The sequence below is a fragment of the Arachis ipaensis genome, chromosome B1, assembly GCF_059453495.1.
Source record: "Arachis ipaensis isolate K30076 ecotype BB chromosome B1, ASM5945349v1, whole genome shotgun sequence".
Classification (NCBI taxonomy): Eukaryota; Viridiplantae; Streptophyta; class Magnoliopsida; order Fabales; family Fabaceae; genus Arachis; species Arachis ipaensis.
The window spans coordinates 84,757,033-84,781,340 of record NC_142436.1 but is presented as its reverse complement, the minus strand read 5'-3'; the positions used below and the strand labels follow the sequence as shown (position 1 = coordinate 84,781,340).

The window sequence follows — 24,308 nt, the reverse complement described above, 5'->3', positions numbered from 1 at the left end:
AAGGCTTAGGAAGCAAGTTTTCAATCATAGAGTAGAAATGGGAAGGAATTATAAAATCATGAAAACTGTATGAATAAGTGTGCAAAGACTTGATAAAAACCACTCAATTGAGCACAAGATAAACCATAAAATAGTGGTTTATCAATCTTCCCACACTTAAACATTAGCATGTCCTCATGCTAAGCTTAAGGAAACAAAAGGAATGAATGGGGGAAAGTAAGACTCATGAGATGCAACCTATGAATGCAACTATATGCTAAGATGTTTCTGTCTACTTGGTTAAAAGTAAACAAGTTCTCCAAGACAAACATAAGTCAGATTCCACTAATTCAAACCACACAATAAAAGATAAGTAAACTTGTAAGAAGATAGCTCATGAAAGCAGGGAACATAGAATCAAGCTTTGAACCCTTACTGGTAGTGTATATGCACTCTAATCTCTCAAGTGTCTAGGGTTAATCACTCTACTTTTCTCTAGTCATGCCTTCTAGACTTTGTTTTTCATCTAACCAATCAACAAAAATTTAGTATACCAATGCAAACATCATGAGGTCTTTTCAAGGTTGTAATGGGGCTAAGGTAAGGGTAAGGATATATGTATGGCCAAGAGAGCTATAATATGAATCTTTGCCTAACCTAAACTCTCACCTAACACACACACACACACTCTCTATGTAACTCTAAATTCACGCCTAGCTACCCATAATTCCCACTTTTACATCACATACTCATGTACCAAATTATCTTTTATTTTATTACATATGCATTGATCTTTTATTAAATTTAACATTGGGGTAATTTTGTCTCCTTATTTATTTATTTATTTGAATATTTTTGGTTTGATTTTTTTTTTGAAAGTATAAAAGTAAACATAACATATCAATGCACATGGATTTTTTTACTTTTTCTGGTCTCACATGAGTAGGTACCCAAATTCCCAATATTTTGTCAATAAAACATTGTACACTTTCATCAACCCAAGTTCCAACAGTTCCCCACACTTAATTGACACACCATCTCTATCTTAAGCTAACCAAAGATTCAATTGGGATAATTAATTGTTTTTCCGCTTAAGACTAGTGATGTGGTAAAATATAGAACAAAAGGGGATTAAAAGGCTCAAAGTGGCAAACAAAGGTAATTGAAAAGGTAGGCTAATTGGGATAAGTGAGCTAAAATCAAATGATGGTCTCAATCATATGCAAGCATGTAAATATACTAAACAATGGACATATAGAATGGAACAAAATATAGATTACAATCATAGAGAAGAAACACACAAGAATAACATATTATGGTTAAATAGTGTAACCATGTAATCAAGCTCAAATCCCACAGGTTGTGTGTCCTCAGCTATAACCTATGTTCCAAATTACAATTTTCAAACAAGTTTAACACAAATTTTCAATTTAAATTAGTGAAATATTATAAAAAGGGACTTCGAAAAGAGACTCATTACTTCAACCAAGCAAAAAATACATGCAAACAATTATTTTCATGCAATCTATCCTAGATAACAAAGGAAAAAGTCAAATGTTGGTGTTAAGAGAGAGAGAGCTTACCTCCGAAAGTCAAGGACTGACCTCCCCATACTTAAGGCTTGGCACGGTCCTCTGTGCCATCAGTAAGGAGTAAGGAAGGGCTGGAAGCATTGCCTCCAGTGTCTGGTTTGCCTTGGCTCTCTGTACTACTGGATGAAGGGGATTCTGGGGTGTCCTTCTGTTCTGAAGGTGGGTGTGTACCAACTATGAGGTCCTTCAAATAGTTGTATCGACGCTTGTTATGGCGATCCATTTGCTCCATCCGCCGGTGACGAACGGATTTTCTGTCGGTAAAGAATTTTACAAATAAATTCTCGTTGCTAGTATAGTTTCTAAACCAATAAAGAATCCTTTTATACAAAAACTTGTTTGTCACTTAAACAAACCCAATAAAAGTAAACCGATGTATTTAAACCTCGAGTCCTCTCTCAAGGAATTGCAGGGAGGTGTAGTTATTATTGGTTATGAAAAAGTATCTTTTGGATTTTTGGATAAGGAACAAGAAAAGTAAATTGCAAGAAATTAAATTAATAACTAAGAAAACTCTTGGCAAGATATATGAAAATTGGACGTCCTATCCTAGTTATCCTTATCAATTGTGATGAGAATTGTTCATTGCTCCCACTTGGTTATCCTCTAACTATGAAAGAAGGTCAAGTGGATAAATCAATATGAATCCTCAAGTCCTAGTCAACTTCCAAGGAGAGACTAGAGTTAGTAGAATTCAAGTCAATTAGCAACTCTCAATTATCAATCAACAAGGGAGTTTAATAACTCAAGCGTCTCCAATTAATCAATTCAAGCTAAGAATGTAAAAAGCTAAATTAAAATCATAAATATAAAATACCTCAAATTGCATTAAATAAAGAAAGCAAATCTAACATGGAGTTCATAAACCAAATTAGGAAAATAAGTAAACTAGAATGCTAGAATAAGTAAAAAGTATAAGAGAAACTAAATTAAAGGAACATTGAACCTGGAATTGAAGAAGAAATAAACCTAAAACTAAGAGAATCCTAAATCCTAAAACCTAGAGAGAGGAGAGAGCCTCTCTCTCTCTAGAAACTACATCTAAAACCTAAAATTGTGAATAATGAGAAGTGTCCCCTCATTCCTCCACTCTGCAGCCTTTAATCTATGTTTTCTGGGCTTGAAACTGGACCAGAAATAGCCCAAAAATTGCCCCCAGCGATTTCTGGGTCACTGACCTTTTCACAGATGCGCGCGTCCACGTCCATGCCGCGTGAGCGCCCCCTGGACTGCACGGCCACTATAGCAAATTATATATCATTTCGAAGCCCCGGATATTAGCTTTCCAATGCAACTAAAACCGCCTCATTTGGATCTCTGTAGCTCAAGTTATGATCGATTGAGTGCGAAGAGGTTAGGGCTGACAGCATTAGCAATTCCTTCAACTTGTTGTATTCTTTCCACTTTTTCATGCTTACTTTCAATCTTCTAAGCCATTTCTGCCCTATAAATCCTGAAATCACTTAACACACATATCAAGGCATCGAATGGTTATAAGAGAGGATTAAAATTAGTAAAATTTAAGAGCAACGAAGCATGTTTTCAATCACAGCACAAAATCAGGAAGGAAACTGTAAAACCATGCATTTTGTATGAATAAGTGTATGAAAGATTGATAAAATCCACTCAATTGAGCACAAGATAAACCGTAACATAGCGGTTTATCAATCTTCCCACACTTAAACATTAGCATGTCCTCATTCTAAGCTCAAGAGAAACTATAAGAGAGTGAAGAGGAATGGTATAATGTATGAAATGCAACCTATCTATATGAATGCAACTAAATGTGAAATGCTTCTACCTACTTGGTTAAAAGTAAATAAACCTTTCAAGAGCAAATATGAACTGGATTTCACTAATTTAAATTATAAAAATGAAGTACAAATAGACTTGCAGAAGAAAATAGCTCATGAAAGCCGGGAACAAAGAATCGAGCATCGAACCCTCACCGGAAGTGTATACACTCTAATCACTCAAGTGTTTAAGGTTCAATTCTCTCAATTCTCTACTAATCTTGCTTTCTAAAGCTTGCTCTTCTTCTGCCAATCAACAGAAATTTAATGCACAAATACACATATCAAGAGGTCTTTTCAAGGGTTGTAATGGGGTTAGGGTCAAGGTAGGATTGTATTTGGTCAAGTGGACTGAAATATGAATCCTTAATTAGCCTAAACTTACCACCTAACCTAAGACAATCCAGGTAATCACAATGCAAAATCTAACTACCCATTAACTGCGTTTCCCACGTATTCATGCATCCCAAATTTAAGTACAACTCCTATGCATTGATATTATTATTTTACTTGAGGTATTTTGTCCCCTTTTATTATTTGCTCTCTCTTTTTTTTTCTTTTTCTCATCATTATTTTGTTTTCTTTTTCTTTTTCTTTTTATTTTCTTTTGTTTTTTTCTCAATGCATATGATTAAGGTTTGAATGCATGAACATGTGACGTGGCGGAAATTGGCGAGTTAAGAAATTGTTATAAGAGATACGTTGCAAGTACAGTTCTTAACCAACCAAAAATTCACTTATCAATTTAGAAGGGTTGTCACAAAATTAAAATTAAAATACTGGGAGTATGAATCCCAGGTTGTCTCCCAACGAGTTGCAAAAAGGTGTGCTATTTTATTAATCAGATGTTTTCTAAAATGGTTTGAGTTGATAAACAGGAAATTAAATCAGAGAAATTATGTAATTTTAATAAAAACCTTGACTGGGAGTAGATTAGTTGGAAGCCCTATTCTTGTTGGAGTACTCTCAAGATTAATTGATAATTGAAGGTTGTTCTGCTTAGTTATCCCTTACTAGGTAGAGGAAAGTCAAGCAAGTTGGAAAGCTATTTCTATTCACAAGTTCCAATCCTCTCCCTTGGAAAGGATTAGTGTCAGTGACTAGAGGACAATCCAACAATAAACCCAATTACAATTTTTCTCTTGAGCATTCCAACTCAAGGTCCTCCTTTCAATCAACTCCCAATCAAGTTATGGAACTACTTGCTCATTATGAATGTAAACTTCACAACATAAGAAAGGAAACTAAAGAAAGACATGATAAATAATAATAAAAAAGATCAATTAAAAATAAAAGTAGTTCTTGTATTAATAAATTCTAAAAATAATCCAATAGTAATTCTGAATAAATTGAAGACATGGAAGAGTAAGAGACAATAAGAAAACAAATTAGAATGATGAAGTTCTGACGGAGGTAATAACTCTTCTCAATATCCCAATCCAAAAAGCAATAAAATCAAAATCCTAAGAACTATGAATGTGTAGAGAGAAAACCTAGAGGAGAGGTAAAATCATATCTATAACTAAAACTAGATAGAATGAATGTTGTCTTCTGGTCTCTGCATGTTCCCTAGCTCTAATCTGCTTTTCTGGGCCGAAAACTGGGTCAAAAGAGGGCAAAAATTGCCCCCAGCGAATTCTGCAGATTCTGCAGATCGCGCAAGTCACGCGATCGCGTCATCCAGGCGTTCGCGTCATCCAGCGTTTCGCCTTGCCACGCGGGAGCGTCGTCCACGCCTTCGCGTCACTTGTGCAGTTTCCAATCCGTGTGGTCGCGTGAGCCATGCGTCCGCGTCACCGCAATTTCCTCTATGTCGCGCGGTCGCGTGAGCCATGTGTCTGCGTCACTTCTTGCCGGTCATCTCCTTAATTTCTTGTGTTCCTTCCATTTTTTGCAAGCTTCCTTTCTAATCTCCAAGTCATTTATGCCCTATAAAGCCTGAAACACTTAACACACAGATCACGACATCGAATGGAATAAAGGAGAATTAAAATACAAAATTAAAAGTCTCTAGGAAGCAAGTTTTCAACCATGAAGTATTTTTAGGAAAGAATTATAAATGCGTGCTAATCATATGAATAAGTGGGTAAAGATTTGATAAAATCGCACAATTAAACACAATATAAACCATAAAATAGTGGTTTATCAACCTCCCCACACTTAGTCATTAGCATGTCCTCATGCTTAGTTGAAGGAGATAAAATAAATGGGTAGGAACATGTAAAACTCATGCAATGCAATGCAACCTATATATGCGAATGCAACTATATGATTTTTTTGTCCACTTGGTCAAAAGTAAATAAGCTCTTCAAGACAGTCACAGATCAAATTCCACTAATTCAATTCTTATACAGTAAGAACAGATAAAAATGCAAAAAGGTAGCTCATGAAAGCAGGGAGCATAGAATTTAAGCATTGAACCCTCACTGATGATGTATGTATGCTCTAATCTCTCTAGTGTATAGGGCAATCACTCTATCCTTCTCTAATCATGCTTTCTAATTTTTGTTTTTCACCTAACCAATCAACAACATTTAATATACCAATGCAAACATCATGAGGTCTTTTCAAGATTGTAATGGAGCCAAGGTAAGGGTACGAGTATATATATGGCTAAGTAAGCTTATAAATTGAATCTTTAATTAACCCAAGCTTTCACCTAACACACATATATAAATTCTATATAACTTAAATTTCATACCTAGCTACCCAAAATTTCTCTTTCACATTCCATACTCATGTATCAACTTTCATTTTAATTTTATCATACATGCATTGATCTTTGAATTCTTAACTTAACATTGGGGTAATTTTGTCCCCTTATTTAATAATTGAATATTTTTGGTTTTTTTTTTAAATGCAGCTTATCAATGCACATAGATTTTTAATTCCTATAGTTTTACATGAGTAGGTACCCAAATTCCCATTATATTATCATGACGCATTCCCTTATTATCTTTTGTTCCCACAATTTTCCCATACTTAATTGACACACAATCTTATCTTAAGCTAACCAAAGATTCAATTGGGATATATAATTGTTTTTCTGCTTAAGGCTAGTAATGTGGTAAAATAAAGAACAAATGGGATTTAAAAGCTCAAAGTGGCTAACAAAGGTAACTTAAGGGGTAGGCTTAATTTGGATAAGTGAGCTAAACAAATAATGGCCTCAATCATATGCAAGCATATAGATATATTAAACATTGGACATATAAGATGAAACAAAATATAAATTACAATCAGAGAGAAGTAAACACACAAGAATAAAATAATTATGGTTAAATAATGTAACCAAGTATAAAGGCTCAAATCTCACAGGTTGTGTGTTCTTTAGCTCAAAAACCATGTTCCAAATACAACTTCAAGCAAATTTAACATAAAAGTTTTAATTAAAATTAGTGAAATTTTGTTCTAAAAATAGGGTTTTAGAAGAAACTTATTGTCTTTTCAATCAAGTAGAACATGCATGCAACTAATCTATTACTATGCAATTTATCCTATTCTACAAAAGAAAAACTAACTAAATATCCTATTTTATTGGTGTTAGGGAAGAGAAATTACCTCCGGAAGTCAGGTACTGATCGACCTCCCCACACTTAAGGCTTTGCACCGTCCTCGGTGCCATCTGTCTGGAATAAAGGTGGGCTGGTAGCAATATCTCCACAGTCGGGACCGTCATGGCTCCCTGTGCTGGTAAAGAAAGTGGAGTCCGGGGTGTTTGAGTCTCTGTATTTTCCTTTAAGTAGCTCCTTGAGGTATGTGAATCGGCGTTTTGTTACGGCGCTCTCTTAGCTTTGCTTTGTATTCCTGCCGATCCAACCTTTCAAGTATCTGATGGAGCAGTTGATTGGTTGTAGGTGCTTGTGGTGTTGAAGGAGGAATGTCTTCAGCCGGTTCAGTAGGCTGGCTTGTAGTGGCTGCTGGAGGTCTGATATATTTTCCGTTAGGGACATACTGATCATCCCGTGGAAGCATGGCTTTTGTGTCCCCAGCCCTGTAGGAACTCCTGCTGCTGAGACAAGATCTGAGACCAAGGCGGGAAAAGGTAAGTTGCCTGCAATTTGTACGTGTCCCATGGCATTCCGGATGTGTCTTGGGAGGTTCAGAGGCTGATCTGTAAGGGTACACCATAGTAGAACGGCCATGTCTGTAGTGAAGGACGATTCGTGAGAGCTTGGAAAGACGTAATGGGACATAATCTATGCCCATACGCGAGCCTCCAAGGTAAGTGTGGAAGCCGATATTCACTTAGGACAGGAACGATGGTATCCGTAGATCCATCTGCTGCCAGGTAGTGCGATAACTCTGAGAACAGCGTCCCAGTCAAATTGGTACATCTGGCGCTTGAGTGTGGCCTCTTGAAATGCGTCCAGTCCTTCTGGAGTAGGGGGAAGATCTAAAGCTCGTTGAATGGCCTCTTCTGTAATGGGGATTTGCTTCTGACGGACATAAACAGACTGCAGGGCCGGCAGGTGGAAGTTGGAGTAGAACTCGACTACCCAGAAAAGATTAACCTGCCGTGGCTGTCTCTGTAGGAAACCCCATTGTCGTCGTGCAATTTGCGGCTCAACAAATTCAGCAATATGGTTTGGGAGGATAAGAAGGTATTCGTTGTTGTAACTCCTTTCTGCCAGGATGGAGAACATCTGCTCATAGTAGCGATTGGTAAATCGCGCAGTATCCTTTGTTGGGAAGGCTTTCTCTTTATCATCAACCTTTATAATCCTCTTAATTCTTTTTGTTGAGGGTTTAACTGCAGTTGAAGATGGCTCTGCCACTAATGCTCGTTTTGTTCCTCTCCTTGCTGGTGGTTTGGGAGTAGCTTTCTCTTTTCCTTTCTTGGTGGCCATCCTGAAAAGGGAAAAAGAAGAAAGTAACTTTGAAATCAAAGGAATAGAGTAAGGCAGAGGATGGTATAGGTGATAATCAATGCACAGGAAAGAAGGATGTCATTAACACATGGTCATGACTACATGCGAAAAGTTCATCAAAGGAAATAAAGTAAGTGCATTTTGTTGGTAATTAGATGCAAGATGTTTATTGGCATGCTGGCAAAGGCATGAGTAGCATAGATCAAGCATTAATTACTTAAATATGTTATCACTCGTAACAAACTGGCCATCACGTTTGTATGGACAATTATCTTCAATGAATAAAATATGAAAGAGGTTTTGTGAAAAACAGGCATTAGAATAGTAGAATAGAATAATCTAGAAAAATGCATAATGCCATATGGGCTTTTTCACAAACACATAGCATGCATGAAGAATAAGCTATTGAAATTATTAAATTGAACATGCAAGCAACCCTTAAAAATTAATATATAATTGCCAAATAATTTTGCAACAATCCACAAGCATATAATAAGAAACAATAACTCAAATAAATTTTTAACACCAATTAAAAGAAAAAGAATGAAAAAAAAACATGGATAATGAAAGTAAAAGGAAAAGAAAAGAAGAAAACATAAAAATAAGAAGGATAATAGAAAAGTAAGGAGGGAAGAAGAAAAGAAAAACCTTGATAATAGTGGTGAGAGAGAGAGAGTAGAAGGTGAGAAAGAATGAAGGAGAAATAAAGGGGAAGAAATTAATGAGGAGGGAAAAGAAAAAGTAGGATTTGGGGAAGAGAAAGATAAGATATTTGGCAAATTAGGATAAGCTGTGCGGCGCAAGCGACGCGGACACGTGGGGTACACGTTCGCGCGGATGGCGCTTAAATGAATCGACACGGTCGCATCGGTCACGCGGACACATGACTCGTATTGTGCTACTAGCGCGAGGGCAGCCTCGCGCTCGCACGACTCTTTGTTAAAAACTCATTATTGCCAAGTTCCAGGGTGACGCGGTCGCGTGGTTGACGCGATCGCGTGAGTGGCCAATATTGGGATATGACGCAGACGCGTGGGGCACACGGTCGCGTCATAGGACTTGTGCGTCCAGCACCATTCCAGCCCTACTCCAGCCTAACTTGCTGCCAAACACCCTTTTTTACGTCGATTTTCAGGTCACGCATCCGCGTGGGTGATGCGGACGCGTGGGAGGAATTATTCCCTAATGACGCGGACACGTCATGGATGCGGTCGCGTGGGTCGAATCGTGCTAGGGACACGCCTCCAGCCACACTCTCGTGTGATTTTCTGTTCGATTTCTTATTCTTTCTGAACCACCTGCGACGCGGACGCGTCGGCGATGCTGTCGCGTCGCGTGCTCTCCCTCTTTTTTTTTGTTAATAAAAATATGCAAATGCAGATGCAAACTAAATGTGCTAATAATGAGAAGAGTTATTGAAAAAGAAAACTAAGAATAAAGAAAGGAACGATCATACCATGGTGGGTTGTCGCCTACCTAGCACTTTGCTTTAACGTCTTTAAGTTGGACGCTCCATTAGCTCAGTCTTCTGCTGTGAGTGGATCCTCCAATAGGAAGATTTCTAACTCCTTGTTTTTCGTCACCTTCTCACCATGATATAGCTTCAAACGATGTCCATTAACTTTGATGAGTTCAGAGCTTGAAGGATGATTTAGGTGAAAAATTCCGTACGGCTCAGCCTTCTCTACTCTATACGGACCTTCCCATCTTGATCTCAACTTGCCTGGCATGAGCCTCAGTCTAGATTTGTAAAGGAGGACTAAGTCCCCAGGTTGGAACTCTTTCCTCTTGATGTGCGGATCATGTACAGCCTTCATCTTTTCTTTGTACAGCCTTGAGTTCTCATAAGCTTCTAGGCGAAGGCTTTCCAATTCTTGCAATTGCAACTTCCTTTCAGCTCCGGCTTTCTCAAATCCCATGTTGCACTCTTTTACTGCCCAAAAGGCTTTGTGCTCTACTTCAACTGGAAGATGACAGGCTTTTCCATAAACTAAGCGGAAGAGACTCATCCCAATGGGTGTCTTGTATGCTGTTCTGTATGCCCAAAGTGCATCTTGTAGCCTGGTGCTCCAGTCTCTTCTATGAGGTTTGACTATCTTCTGTAATATGCGCTTTATCTCTCTGTTAGACACCTCGGCTTGCCCATTAGTCTGAGGATGGTAGGCTGTTGCTACTTTATGAATTATCCCATGCTTCTTCAGTAATCCTGTTTGTCTCCTGTTACAAAAGTGGGTGCCTTGATCGCTCATGATTGCTCGTGGTGATCCAAAGCGAAAAATGATATGGTTTCTAACAAAGGAAACAACAGTGTTAGCATCATCAGTGCGGGTAGGAATTGCTTCCACCCATTTAGAAACGTAATCCACCGCTAACAATATATAAAAATAACCATTAGAATTTGGAAATGGACCCATGAAGTCAATACCCCAAACATCAAAAATTTCACAGAAAAGCATAATCTATTGAGGCATCTCATCCCTCTTGGATATGTTACCAAATTTTTGGCATGGAAAACAGGATTTACAAAATTCAGCAGCGTCTCAAAAAAGAGTAGGCCTCCAGAATCCACAGTCTAAGATTTTTCTAGCTGTTCTTTGAGGGCCAAAATGTCCTCCACTTTCAGATGAGTGGCAGGCCTCTAAAATGGACTGGAATTCTGATTGAGGTACACACCTTCTAATTACCAAGTCAGTGCCACATCTTCATAAATATGGGTCATCACATATATAATATTTAGACTCGCTTTTCAGCTTATCTCTTTGATGCTTAGTAAAGTTTGGAGGAAAAGTGCGGCTAACTAGATAATTAGCTACAGGTGCATACCAAGGGACTACCTCAGATACTGCTTGTAGGTTATCAAAAGGGAAATTATCAGCTATAGAAGTGGAGTCATCTTTAATGTGCTCAAGGCGACTCAAGTGGTCCGCCACTAAATTCTGGTTACCACTCCTATCCTTTATTTCTAAATCAAATTCTTGTAGTAGCAGTATCCAACGTATAAGCCTTGGTTTGGATTCCTTTTTAGCTAATAAATACTTTAGAGCTGCATGGTCCGAGTACACTACTACCTTTGTACCAAGTAAATAGGCTCGGAATTTATCCAGAGCAAAAACAATAGCAAGAAGCTCTTTCTCAATAGTAGTGTAATTAGACTGAGCGGCGTCTAAAGTCTTAGACGCATAAGCAATTACAAAGGGATCCTTACCTTCACGTTGAGCCAGCGCTGCTCCTACTGCATGGTTGGAGGCGTCGCACATTATTTCAAATGGCCTGGCTCTAGTCTGGTCCTCTCACAATTGGAGCTTGAGTCAGGGCGGTCTTCAGCTTATCAAATGCTCGTTTGCAATCCTCACTGAACTCGAACACAATATCTTTCTGCAGTAGTCTGGATAAGGGGAGTGCTACCTTACTAAAGTCCTTAATGAATCTCCGGTAAAAACTTGCATGGCTAAGGAACGAACAGACTTCCCTCGCAAGGGAGGGGTAAGGTAAACTAGAAATAACATCCACCTTTGCTGGATCTACAGAAATGCCAATATTAGACACAACATATCCTAGGACAATACCTTGTTTTACCATAAAGTGACATTTTTCAAAATTCAATACAAGGTTTGTACTGACACATCTATCTAATACTCTAGATAAACTATCCAAGCAAAGATTAAAGGAATCACCATAAACGCTAAAATCATCCATAAAAAGCTCTATACAGTCCTCAATAAGGTCAGAGAAAAGACTCATCATACACCTTTGGAAAGTAGCTGGTGCATTGCACAAGCCAAAGGACATTCTCTTATAAGCATAAGTCCCAAAAGAACATGTAAAAGTGGTCTTCTCCTGATCTTCAGGAGTTATATGAATCTGGAAATAGCCTGTGTAACCATCTAAAAAGCAATAATGTGATTTACCTGACAGGCGATCCAGCATTTGATCAATGAATGGAAGAGGATAGTGATCCTTACGAGTGGCCTGGTTTAGGCGCCTGTAATCAATGCAGACCCTCCAAGCGTTCTGGACTCTGGTTGCTATGAGCTCTCCATGCTCATTCTTCACTGTAGTGACTCCAGACTTCTTGGGCACCACTTGTATTGGGCTTACCCATTCACTGTCTGAGATGGGATAGATGATATCCGCCTCAAGTAGTCTGGTCACTTCCTTTTTGACAACCTCCAAGATAGTGGGATTCAGTCTTCTCTGGGGTTGACGAACAGGCCTTGCTCCCTCTTCTAAAAATATTCTGTGCTCACAAACTTGAGGGTTGATGCCTACTATGTCTGCCAAACTCCACCCAATTGCCTTCTTGTGCCTTCTCAGCACACTAAGTAACTGCTCTTCTTGTTGAGAAGTGAGTTCCCGTGCAATGATAACTGGAAACTTCTACTTGTCCTCAAGGTAAGCATATTTGAGGTGTGGAGGGAGGGGTTTTAATTCTAACTTCTGCTCATGGCCAGGCTATGGATTGTCTGGAGCTGGTGACAATGGTAAAGTACTTTCATTGTCCTCAGAAAGTGTCCCCACACTCGGACCTTGTCCTATGTACTTCTCTTCGAACTCCTCCTGGTGAACTTCAGCCACGGTTTCATCTATGATATCACACTGGAGGATAGAATGATCTTCTGGAGGGTGCTTCATAAATCCATTCAAATTGAAGCTTACTACTCGGCCGTCTATTTCAAAAGAGTATGTTCCTGAAAAAGCATCCAATTTGAACTTCGAGGTCTTCAGGAATGGTCTTCCGAGTAAGATTGATGATGGCTTCTCTGAGTCATTTTGGGGCATTTTCAGGATATAGAAATCAATGGGGAATGTGAGCCCATTAATGCCCACTAATATATCTTCAACAACTCCAACCACTGTAATAATGCTTTTATCTGCTAGCACAAAATGAGCTGCCGACCATTTTAAGGGAGGGAGCCTCAAAATATCATATATAGACAAAGGCATTATACTAACACATGCTCCTAAATCACACATGCAGTCAGAAAATACCACACCACCAATAGTACAATTAACCATACATGGACCTGGATCACTACACTTTTCAGGTATACCTCCCATTAAAGCAGATATAGAACTACCTAAAGGAATAGTTTCTAATTCATTAATTTTGTCTTTATGTATACATAAATCTTTTAGAAACTTTGCGTATTTAGGTACCTGCTGAATAACATCAAAAAGGGGAACAGTTACCTCAACCTTTTTGAATATTTCTACCATTTTGGGATCAGGTTCTAACTGCTTCCTGGGCTTTCTTGTAAGTTGTGGGAATGGAATAGGAATGGTGTTTTCTGCAGTGTCTGCGCCCTTTGGTGCTTCTTCCTGTGATTGAGCTTCTTCTTCTGCAGCCATGTCCTGTATGTCCTCTTCCTCCTCAACATCTTCTATTTCCACTACCTCTTCAGCTGAGGTGTGTTCTGGTGGGTTTGGCTCCTCCTGATTCCTCTCTTGTAATGTGGTTTCAGACCTTAGGGTGATGGCATTGATGCCACCCTTTGGGTTGGGTAAGGGTTGAGAAGGAATTCCACTGGAGCTTGCCAGCTAAGATATGAGAGCTTGTATAGCGGATGCTAGGCCATTAAGTGAACTTTCAATGTTCGTTTGTCCTTGTGCAATGGATTGAAGAGCATCGTCACTCGGAGAGGAATTAGATTGAGTGATCTGCGGAACTTGTTGTTGGTTGTGTTGTGGTCCTTGGGACTGCCTCAGGTGAGGTGCTCTGTAAGGCTGGTTTTGGTTCTGCTGCCTGTTGTTGTTATTATTCCACCTCTGATATCCTTGATTGTCTTTGCCTCCTCTGTTATTGTTGTCCCTCTAATTCTGGTTAGAATTATCTCTCCAACCTTGGTTAGAACTGTCCTGCCATCCATGGTTGTAACTGCCACCTTGATTGTACCCTTGGTTGGGGCGGTCATAGAAGTTATGAGTGGCTGCCACAGTATTGTCTTCCTGCTGGAGCTGCGGACATTCATCAGTATAATGGCTGTAATCAGCACAGATCCCACACACTCTCTGTGGGACTAGCTGTTGGCTTTGATGTGCTTGTTGTTGACTCAACTGCATATGCTTCAGTAAGTTTGTCATTTCACATATACTCTGAGTCAGAGCAGTAGTTTCTTTGCTAGAAGATACCTCTGCAATAGCCTTTGACCGGCCTTGTTTCTGCCTGTGATTCCTTGTAGACTCAGCCAAGTCGCTGATCAATTGCCATGCCTCATCAGTGGTCTTGTACTTTTTCATAGACCCATTGCTAGCACTTTCCAATGTGGTCTTATCTTGGGGCCTCATGCCCTGTGTGACGTAGCCGAGCAACACTATCTTGTCAATCATATGGTGGGGGCATGCTTCCAGAAGGTTGTTGAAGCGCTCCCAGTATTCATAGAAAGTCTCAGATTTGTCCTGAACAATCATAGAAATGTCTTTCCTCAGTTTGTCAGTAACTTCAGTTGGGAAGAATTTTTCCAAAAATTCTCTTCTGAGCGTATCCCAGTCAGAAACAGTTGCTGCGGGTTGAGTGTAGTACCACTCTCTCGCCTTTCCCTCAAGAGAGAATGGGAAGGCTTTTAACAAAATTGAAGTTTCATCTGCACCATCACGCCTGACAGTAGAACATGCTGCTTGGAAATCTCTAAGGTGCTTGATAGGCTCTTGAGCAGGTAAGCCATGAAACTTAAGCATCAAGTTGAGCAGTGCAGTCTTTATTTTAAAATCCGTAGCCACTACTGGGTGATGCGCTTGAAACGGTTGCATTGTAAAATCAGGGGCTCCAGCCTCCTGGATAGTAATTCTCCTAGGTGCTGCCATGTCACCTACACGTAAATCAACCGAATCAGCAGAAATGGAGCTTGTTTCTTCCTCAAGTGACGTTTCAGATGTGCCCTCAGAGAGGACTAACCGACGCCGAGCTTGCCTTATTCGTGAGATAGTTCTTTCAATCTCAATATCAAATACTGGCAAACTTGGATCAGGAAGTGAACGCGTCATTTAACGAAAGAAACATGCAGCTCATAGTAGCAAAATAAAATAAAATGCAAATAAATAAAATCCAATCAATAACTTAGCACTCTATTGCAACTCCCCGGCAACGACGCCAAAAATTGACGTGGCGGAAATTGGCGAGTTAAGAAATTGTTATAAGAGAAACGTTGCAAGTACAGTTCTTAACTAACCAAAAATCCACTTATCAATTTAGAAGGGTTGTCACAAAATTAAAATTAAAATACTGGGAGTATGAATCCCAGGTCATCTCCCAACGAGTTGCAGAAAGGTGTGCTATTTTATTAATCAGATGTTTTCTAAAATGGTTTGAGTCGATAAACAGGAAATTAAATCAGAGAAATTATGTAATTTTAATAAAAGCCTTGACTGGGAGTAGATTAGTTGGAAGCCCTATTCTTGTTGGAGTACTCTCAAGATTAATTGATAATTGAAGGTTGTTCTGCTTAGTTATCCCTTAATAGGTAGAGGAAAGTCAAGCAAGTTGGAAAGCTATTTCTATTCACAAGTTCCAATCCTCCCCCTTAGAAAGGATTAGTGTCAGTGACTAGAGGACAATTCAACAATAAACCCAATTACAATTTTTCTCTTGAGCATTCCAACTCAAGGTCCTCCTTTCAATCAACTCCCAATCAAGTTATGGAACTACTCGCTCATTATGAATGTAAACTTCACAACATAAGAAAGGAAAATAAAGAAAGACATGATAAATAATAATCAAAAAGATCAATTAAAAATAAAAGTAGTTCTTGTATTAATAAATTCTAAAAATAATCCAATAGTAATTCTGAATAAATTGAAGACATGGAAGAGTAAGAGACAAGTAAGGAAACAAACTAGAATGATGAAGTTCTGACGGAGGTAATAACTCTTCTCAATATTCCAATCCAAAAAGCAATAAAATCAAAATCCTAAGAACTATGAATGTGTAGAGAAAAAACCTAGAGGAGAGGTAAAATCAGATCTAAAACTAAAACTAGATAGAATGAATGTTGTCTTCTGGTCTCTCTGCATGTTCCCTGGCTCTAATCTACTTTTCTGGGCCAAGAACTGGGTCAAAACAGGGCCCAAAATCGCCCCCAGCAAATTCTGCAGATCGCGCAAGTCATGCAATCGCGTCATCCAGGCGTTCGCATCATCCAGCGTTTCGCCTTGCCACGCGTGTGTGTCGTCCACGCCTTCGCGTCACTTGTGCAGTTTCCAATCCGCGCGGTCACGTGAGCCATGCGTCCGCGTCACCACAGTTTCCTCTATGTTGTGCGGTCGTGTGAGCCATGTGTCCGCGTCACTTCTCACTGGTCATCTCCTTAATTTCTTGTGTTTCTTCCATTTTTTGCAAGCTTCCTTTCTAATCTCCAAGTCATTTATGCCCTATAAAGCCTGAAACACTTAACACACAGATCACGACATCGAATGGAATAAAGGAGAATTAAAATACAAAATTAAAAGTCTCTAGAAAGCAAGTTTTCAACCATGAAGTATTTTTAGGAAAGAATTATAAATGCATGCTAATCATATGAATAAGTGGGTAAAGATTTGATAAAACCGCACAATTAAACACAATATAAACCATAAAATAGTGGTTTATCAACATGTCTTCAATTCTTTTTCACAGTTTCATAAAAGTCTAACATACTCAATTCCCAAACCAAATATTTCCAACCCAATTTCCCCATACTTAAATCATGAGCACTTTCACTAGTCTAAGCTAACAAAGGATTCAAATTAAGGACATTATTGTTTTCCGCTTAGAGTTAATGATGTGCTAAAATAAAGAACAAATGGGGTAAAATAGGCTCAACTTTGGTTTGCAAAGGATAATGAAAAGGTTAAGGCCATATGGGTATGTGAGCTATAGTAAACAAAGGCCTCAATCATATAAGTGTATGCATACATCAAACAATGAAAATATAGAATTAAGCAAGACAAAGATCACAATTTTAGAGAGAACAATACACACCAAAATAAAACATTGGTTGATAAAATGCAACCAATCAAATAGGCTCAAAATCTCACTGGTTTTGTGTGTTTGAGCTCTGAACCATGTTCCAAAATAAAATTTTTTCAAGCAAGTTTAATAAAAAATTTTAATTAAAATTATTGAAATACTCTAAAAAAGTTTCTTGAAAAACAAAATATTCCTTTCTTGGTACCCATGTCTAAAGAAGAAAGAAAAGGAAGAATATTAAATATAGATAACTAAAGAACCAGAAGGGAGAAATTCCAAGTGATAATGAATGCCAAAGGAAAGATGCTAGCTCAAATACATGGTAGCTATAATATGTAGGTAAGACATCAATTAAGATCAAGTAGGCAATTCAGAATAATGAGATGCAAGAGGGTAAAAGCATGCAAGTAATAGGCATGAGAAGCATAACTCAAGCATCAAGTGATAAATGTGCCAAATAAAAGAGCATTTGGAATGATGCCAATTGTGAATGATAATCCCAAATACATGTGGGGTGCAAGTGTTGTGAAGAAGAGGCATTCAAGTAAAAGGGTAAAACAAAATAGAGTTCAAGATGCCATAGGTGCTTTTTCACAAACACTTGGTGAGCAAGTTAAAGTAGGAATGAAAATAATATAATCCAAATGTATATGAGAGCCAAATTAAAATATCAATTGTCAATCACTCCTCATAATATCCACAAGCTTTAGGATAGTAAGGTAATACCGAAATAAAATTCTAATACCAACATAAGAATGCAAGAAAAAGAAAAGAAAAAGAAAACATAGATGACTATGCTAAAAGAAAAAAAATAGAGAAGGAAGAAACATAAATAAATGCAATAAGGAGAGAGTAGATGGGAGGAAGAAGAGAAACCTGATGAAGAGGATAAAGAAGGAAAGAAGAAAGTAATAGATATGAAGGAAGAATAAGGAAGAAGAAAGAAAGAATAAAGAAGAAATAATTAGGATTGAAAAGAATTAGGATTGGAGGGTGGATGATTTGAAATCAGGCGCTAAGGTGGTTTAGTTGTGCGTCGCATGCGACGCGTACTCGTAAGGCATGCATACGCGTGGGTCGCGTGATTTCCAAGCGATGCATGATATGGGTTATGCAATTGGCGCGAAGGCATCAATGCGCGCGCACAACTCTCTGTTTGTTGTGCACATGGGGCCTAAATCTCATACGACGCGTGCACGTTAGGCACGCGCACGCGTGGATGGCCATTTTTGGGAAAACGACGTGCACGCGTCAGGGACGCGTATGCGTGATGGGGCTTGTACTCCCAGCACAGTTCCAGCCCCACACAATCATAACTCTCTTGCCAAACACCATTTACGCCGATTTTTCAAGGGCACGCGTGCGCGTGATGGACGCTCACGCGTGATGTGCTAAAATCGCAGGCGACGCGTACGTGTGAGGGACGTGTACGTGTGGACTTGCTTGTGTGCAAGGCACGTGTCCAGCACCACTCCTGCCCAACTCTCTGTTCACTTCTCCTTATTCTCGCAAGCACATATGACGCGTACGTGTCAGTGACGCTTGCGCGTTGTGTGCTCATTTTTTTATGAAATATGCAGAATGCAGACGAATATGCAAAAATTATGAATGACTACTGTGGAAAGCAAAAGAAAATAAAACAAAGAATGAAAAGGAACGATCATACCATGGTGGGTTGTCTCCCACTTAGCACTTTGCTTTTACGTCCTTAACTTGGACGGTCCACAAGCTCAGTCTGCTTCTGATGGTGGATCTTCCAAGAGGAAGATCTCTAGCTCCTTGTTGTTCTTCATCTTCTCACCATGGTACAGCCTTAAGCGATGTCCATTGACCTTGATGAATTTGGAACTTGAGGGATGACTTAGGTGGAAGACTCCGTATGGCTCTGCCTTCTCTACTCTATAGGGGCTTTCCCGCTTCGACCTCAGCTTGCCTGGCATGAGCCTCAACCTTGAGTTGTAAAGGAGAACTAGCTCCCCAGGTCTGAACTCTCTTCTCTTGATATGCTTGTCATTCACAGCCTTCACCTTCTCTTTGTATAGTTTGGAGTTGTCATATGCTTCAAGTCGAAGGGTCTCCAGTTCTGCTAGTTGCAGCTTTCTTTCAGCACCAGCCTTCTTAAATCCCATGTTGCATTCCCTTACCGCCCAGAAAGCCTTGTGTTTTACCTCCACAGGGAGGTGACAAGCCTTTCTGTAAACTAGGCGGAAGGGACTCATTCCTATGGGTGTCTTGTATGCTGTCCGATAAGCCCATATCGCATCTACTAGTCTGGTGCTCCAGTCCTTCCTATGAGGTTTGACTATCTTCTCCAGAATATGCTTTATCTCTCTGTTAGACACCTCTGCTTGCCCATTGGTCTGAGGATGGTAGGCTGTTGCTACCTTGTGAATGATGCCATGTCTCTTCAGTAAACCTGTTAATCTCCTGTTACAAAAATGAGTGCCTTGATCACTCACGATTGCTCGTGGTGATCCAAAGCGACAGATAATATAACTTCTAACAAAAGAGACAACAGTGTTAGCATCATCAGTATGGGCAGGAATTGCTTCCACCCATTTAGAAACATAATCTACAGCTAACAGTATATATAAGAAATCACTAGAGTTTGGGAATGGACCCATGAAGTCAATGCCCCAAACATAAAAAATTTCACAGAATAGCATAAGCTGTTGGTGCATCTCATCCCTCTTGGATATATTTCTAAACCTTTGGCGTGGGTGAAGAATGAATGATTGACAGTTTAGAATTCAGAATAAACTCCCGTTGCAAGTATAGTTTCTAAACCAAGCAATCATCCCTTCTTACAAACGTTTTGGTTGTCACAAGTAACAAACCCAATAAAATTTATAAACCGAAGTATTCAAACCTCGGGTCATCTTCTCAAAGAATTGCAGGGAGGTGTTCTTATTATTAGTTATGGAAAATAGTGTTTTTGGGTTTTGAAAAGTTTGAACAAGGAAAATAAATTGTAGGAATAAATAAATTAATATTTAATAAAACTCTTGGCAAGGTATGAAAATTCGGAAGTCCTATCCTAGTTATTCTTATGAGAATTGAGTTTAATCCCACTTAGTTAACCTTTACGAAAGCAAGGGAAAGTCAAGTAGACTAATTAGTTAGATCCCCAAGTCCTAGCCAACTCCTAAGGAAAGACTAGAGTTAGTGGAATTCAATTCAATTAGCAAAAATAACAATTAACAATCACGATAAGTTTGATAACTCAAGAGCCTCCAGTTAATCAATTAAAGCCAAGAATATAAAAAGCTAAATAAGAATCATAAATCTGAAATACCTCAATTCATATCAAATAGAGAAAATCCTAACATGAATGGTTCATAAGCCAATTTGGCAACATAAGTAATTAAATAAAAGCATTAAAGTGTCTGAAAGTAAAAGAGAAATATAAAGTAAAAGGAATATTGAACCTGAGAGGAAGTTGAAATAATAAGTTGAAATAAAAGCATTAAAGTGTCAGAACCTAATTTTGTGGTTTATCTTGTACTTAATTTAGGGGATTTTATCACCTTTTCTCACATTTATTCAATGAAATAGCATGGTTTTGCAATTCTCCCTTGATTTGTGCTTAAATGTGAAAACATGTTTTTTAGGCCTTAAAATAGCTAAATTTAATCCACTTTAATTTCATTCGATGCCTTGATATGTTTGTTGAGTGATTTCAGGTCCATAAGGCAAGTATTGGATGGAAGAAGTGAGGAGAAAAGCATGCAAAGTGGGAGAACTCATGAAGAAATGAAGGAACCGTAAAGCTGTCAAGCCTGACCTCTTTGCACTCAATTGACCATAACTTGAGCTACAGAGGTCCAAATGAGATGGTTTTAGTTGTGTTGGAAAGCTAACATCTGGGGCTTCTAAATGATATAAAATTTACCATATGTTGCTTCGCGTATAGGGGCGCGCACGTGCCATGTATGCGTGCGCACTGATGCTGCTCGTGGCCCACTAAAGTGAAATCGCCCCCAGTGATTTCTGAAGCACTTTGGGCCCAACCCAACTCATTTCTAATGCTATTTTATGCAGAATTCAAGCTTGGGCAAGGGGGGAGCAATTGTTTGTAGCATTAGCATCATGTAGGTTAGTTTCTAGAGAGAGAAGCTCCATCTTCTCTCTAGAATTAGGTTAGGTTAATCTCTCCTAGATCTAGGTTCAATCTCATCTTTTCATCTTGTTTCCTTTATGATTTCTTGCTTCTACACTTTCATTCTCTTATTTTGTGATGTTAATTTTACTTTTATGCTTCTTTTATGTTCATGGATTCATGTTGGATTTGGATCTCTTTAATGTAATTGATGTTTGATGTCTTTTATTGTGAATTTGAGTTGTTGATCTTGTCTCCTTGCAATTTGTAGTTGGTAGATTTATTATTCTTGCACTTACCATGCTTTCCATTTGTACCCACCAAGTGTTTGGCAAAATACTTGGTTGGGCTTTAGAGTATACTTTGAGCATTCTTGGCTTGGGAAGAGTAATTGGGCAATCTTGAGTCATGAAAACCCAACTTATGTTGGTGATCTAGAGTTGTTAGTTAATATCATTTTCAATGACGCTAATCTTTTGCTAATTCAATTAGTGAGGTGATTAGGATGTTTGATTTGAGATTAACTAGTCTTGTTTGACTTTCTCTCATGGAAGATAACTTACACCTTCTTCCAATGTTGGGGATGAAGAAATGAGATAGATTCTTGTTATTATTGTGATATGATTGATTAGTCTTGTTTGACTTTCTCTCATGGAAGATAACTTACACCTTCTTCCATTTGTTAGAGTTGACTAAATAAGATGAATTAATCATTGTATGACTAGGATAGAAAGCCTATGATCTCAACTCTTGCCATGGATGTCTCTCTTTATTAATTGCCTTCTTTAGTTACTCGCTTGATTTACTTTTCTTGTCATTTAATTTCTTGCCCTCTAACCAATCAAAACCCCCCGTGCATTTTCATAGCCAATAATTGAGCATTTTATTGCAATTCCTTGTGAGACGACCCGGAGTCTAAATACTTCGGTTATAAATTCATTGGGGTTTGTACTTGTGACAAAACCATATTTTAATTTGATGTGAGGATTGACTATTGGTTTGGACTATACTAACAACGGAATTATTTTGTGGAATTCCGAACCGGTATAAATCCTTGTATCAAATTAATGGCGCCGTTGCCGGGGAGTTGCAATGGTGTTATGTTATTGGCTATTGTGAATATTGTGAATATGTTTGCCTTTTGCTTATTTGTTAGTTTTTGTGAGCTTTAGGACTTTGTTGCTTATTTTTGTTAGCTTTTATTTTTATTTGCTATCATGAATTCTCATCCTCACTTTGGCTATGAGTTTGCCTCAAATTATGTTGTAGGGAATGAGAACTACAATGGTGACTTGCATCAAGGATGGAACAATCAAAGATGGGAGGAGCCTCAAAGGATTGATCACCCTTCTTGGCAACAACAACCCCTGGATTCTTATGGGTATAACTCTCATCCTAATGCATATCAATCTAATGGATGTGGTGACCCTTATTGTGATTGTCAACAACCACCACCACATGCCTATGAACCACCCCCTCAACATGACTTTGAACCACCTTACTCACAAGCCCCTTTTCACCAAATACCTCCATATGACCCTAATCCTTATCCACCCTACCAACCACCTTATGAGCCAAATGAACCATACATAGAACCACCACAATTCCAACACAACTACTCCCAAGAACCACCTCCATATACACCATCTCCATACCCTTACCAATATGAACCACCCTCCAACTATAATGCCTCCCCCTCAAACAATGAACCCTCTCTTCCACCATCGCCCCCCGATGAATCCCTCATGCTAGAACTAAGAGATCTTGACTCTCAACTTCAAAGGCAACAAGAGGGGATGGAAAAGGAGTTTAAAGAGCTAGGAGCCAAGATGGCTATCCTAGTAGAAGCTATTAATAATATGGCCTCCTCCCGACTAAGCCTAAGCAACCAAGACACTCCCATTGTTGAATGTGGAGAAGCAATCAAGGAGCATAGTGAGGGAGTGAGTTTAGAGCTTCAAGATGAAGAAGAGGAGTTGAAGCAAGGAGTGCAACAAGAGGAGGAAGTTAAGATAATTGAGCTGGAAGAAGTGGTTGAAGCCTTTGAAGAAGTTGACCAAGAAATGTATTCAATCATTGAAGAATTCTTACGTACAATTGAATCCTTCCCCATTGGGCTTGACATAGAGGGTAAGGAAGAAGATACCTCACCTCCCATGCCCTTGGTAAGCAATGAAGAAGATATTGAATTGGAAGGAAGCTACCAAGAGGAAAAGGTTGAAATTGAAGAAGCTTGTGAAGAGGTGGAGGTAGTCAAGAAGGAGCACAAGGGCGTAGACCTCGTATTGGCTAAGTGTGGGGAGGTCCCCCTTCCTAAGTCACCATCCTACACAACATTCAAGTGGGTAAAATTCTTATCCTTTAGCTTTACTTTCTCACTTGAATATGTTTTGCTTGAAAATGATGGTCAACTTCGAGCCCTTTGTGGAGTTAAGAGTAAGAGAGAGTTGTGTATTGGTTGGACACATCACTCTAAGTTCATGATGGTTGCATTCTCAAAGTTGAATGGCAATGGTTGGTGTAAAACCAAATGGCATGGGTCTAGGAGAATGTTTGGATGCTTAATTGAGAATTCTAAGGTCATGCCACCCAATTGGAATCATGATGATCAAATTGAAGATGGGTGTCAAAACAAAGTGTGGGATCCCGGATCGCACAAAGAGAATCAAATTTGGGAGCCTATGGCTTGTGTGAAACTCCATCAAGGCTTAGAGTTATCATCCTTGAAGACTAAAGCATATTGGAGATTCAAGCATTGGTGGATGTTCAAGGATAGCTTCAAGCACAAGCCACCATAAGAGAAGCTCCCCATAAGTCCAACTTAAGGACAATAAACAAAAGTGCTAGGTGGGAGACACCCCCACCATGGTAAATTCTTTTCATTTTTCCCTTTTGTACATATTGGTAATTAGTTTAATTTCATGTTTTGTTGAGTTTGTTGAGTATAATTGGTAGTTTAGTATGTTAAATAAGGTCTCATAGTGTTTTGGTAGTTGTTTGGAGGTTTGGAATGCTTGGATTGGTGCAAGAACA

General features: G+C 38.9%; 1 non-coding gene across 1 annotated transcript; it reads left to right on the top strand.

Annotated features, from left to right (window-relative positions):
* Positions 1-14,556: 14,556 nt before the first annotated feature.
* Positions 14,557-14,664, top strand: LOC148577298 (small nucleolar RNA R71). The gene has a single exon (XR_015902905.1). It is a non-coding gene; the product is annotated as a small nucleolar RNA R71 (small nucleolar RNA).
* The last annotated feature ends 9,644 nt before the right edge of the window (positions 14,665-24,308 follow it).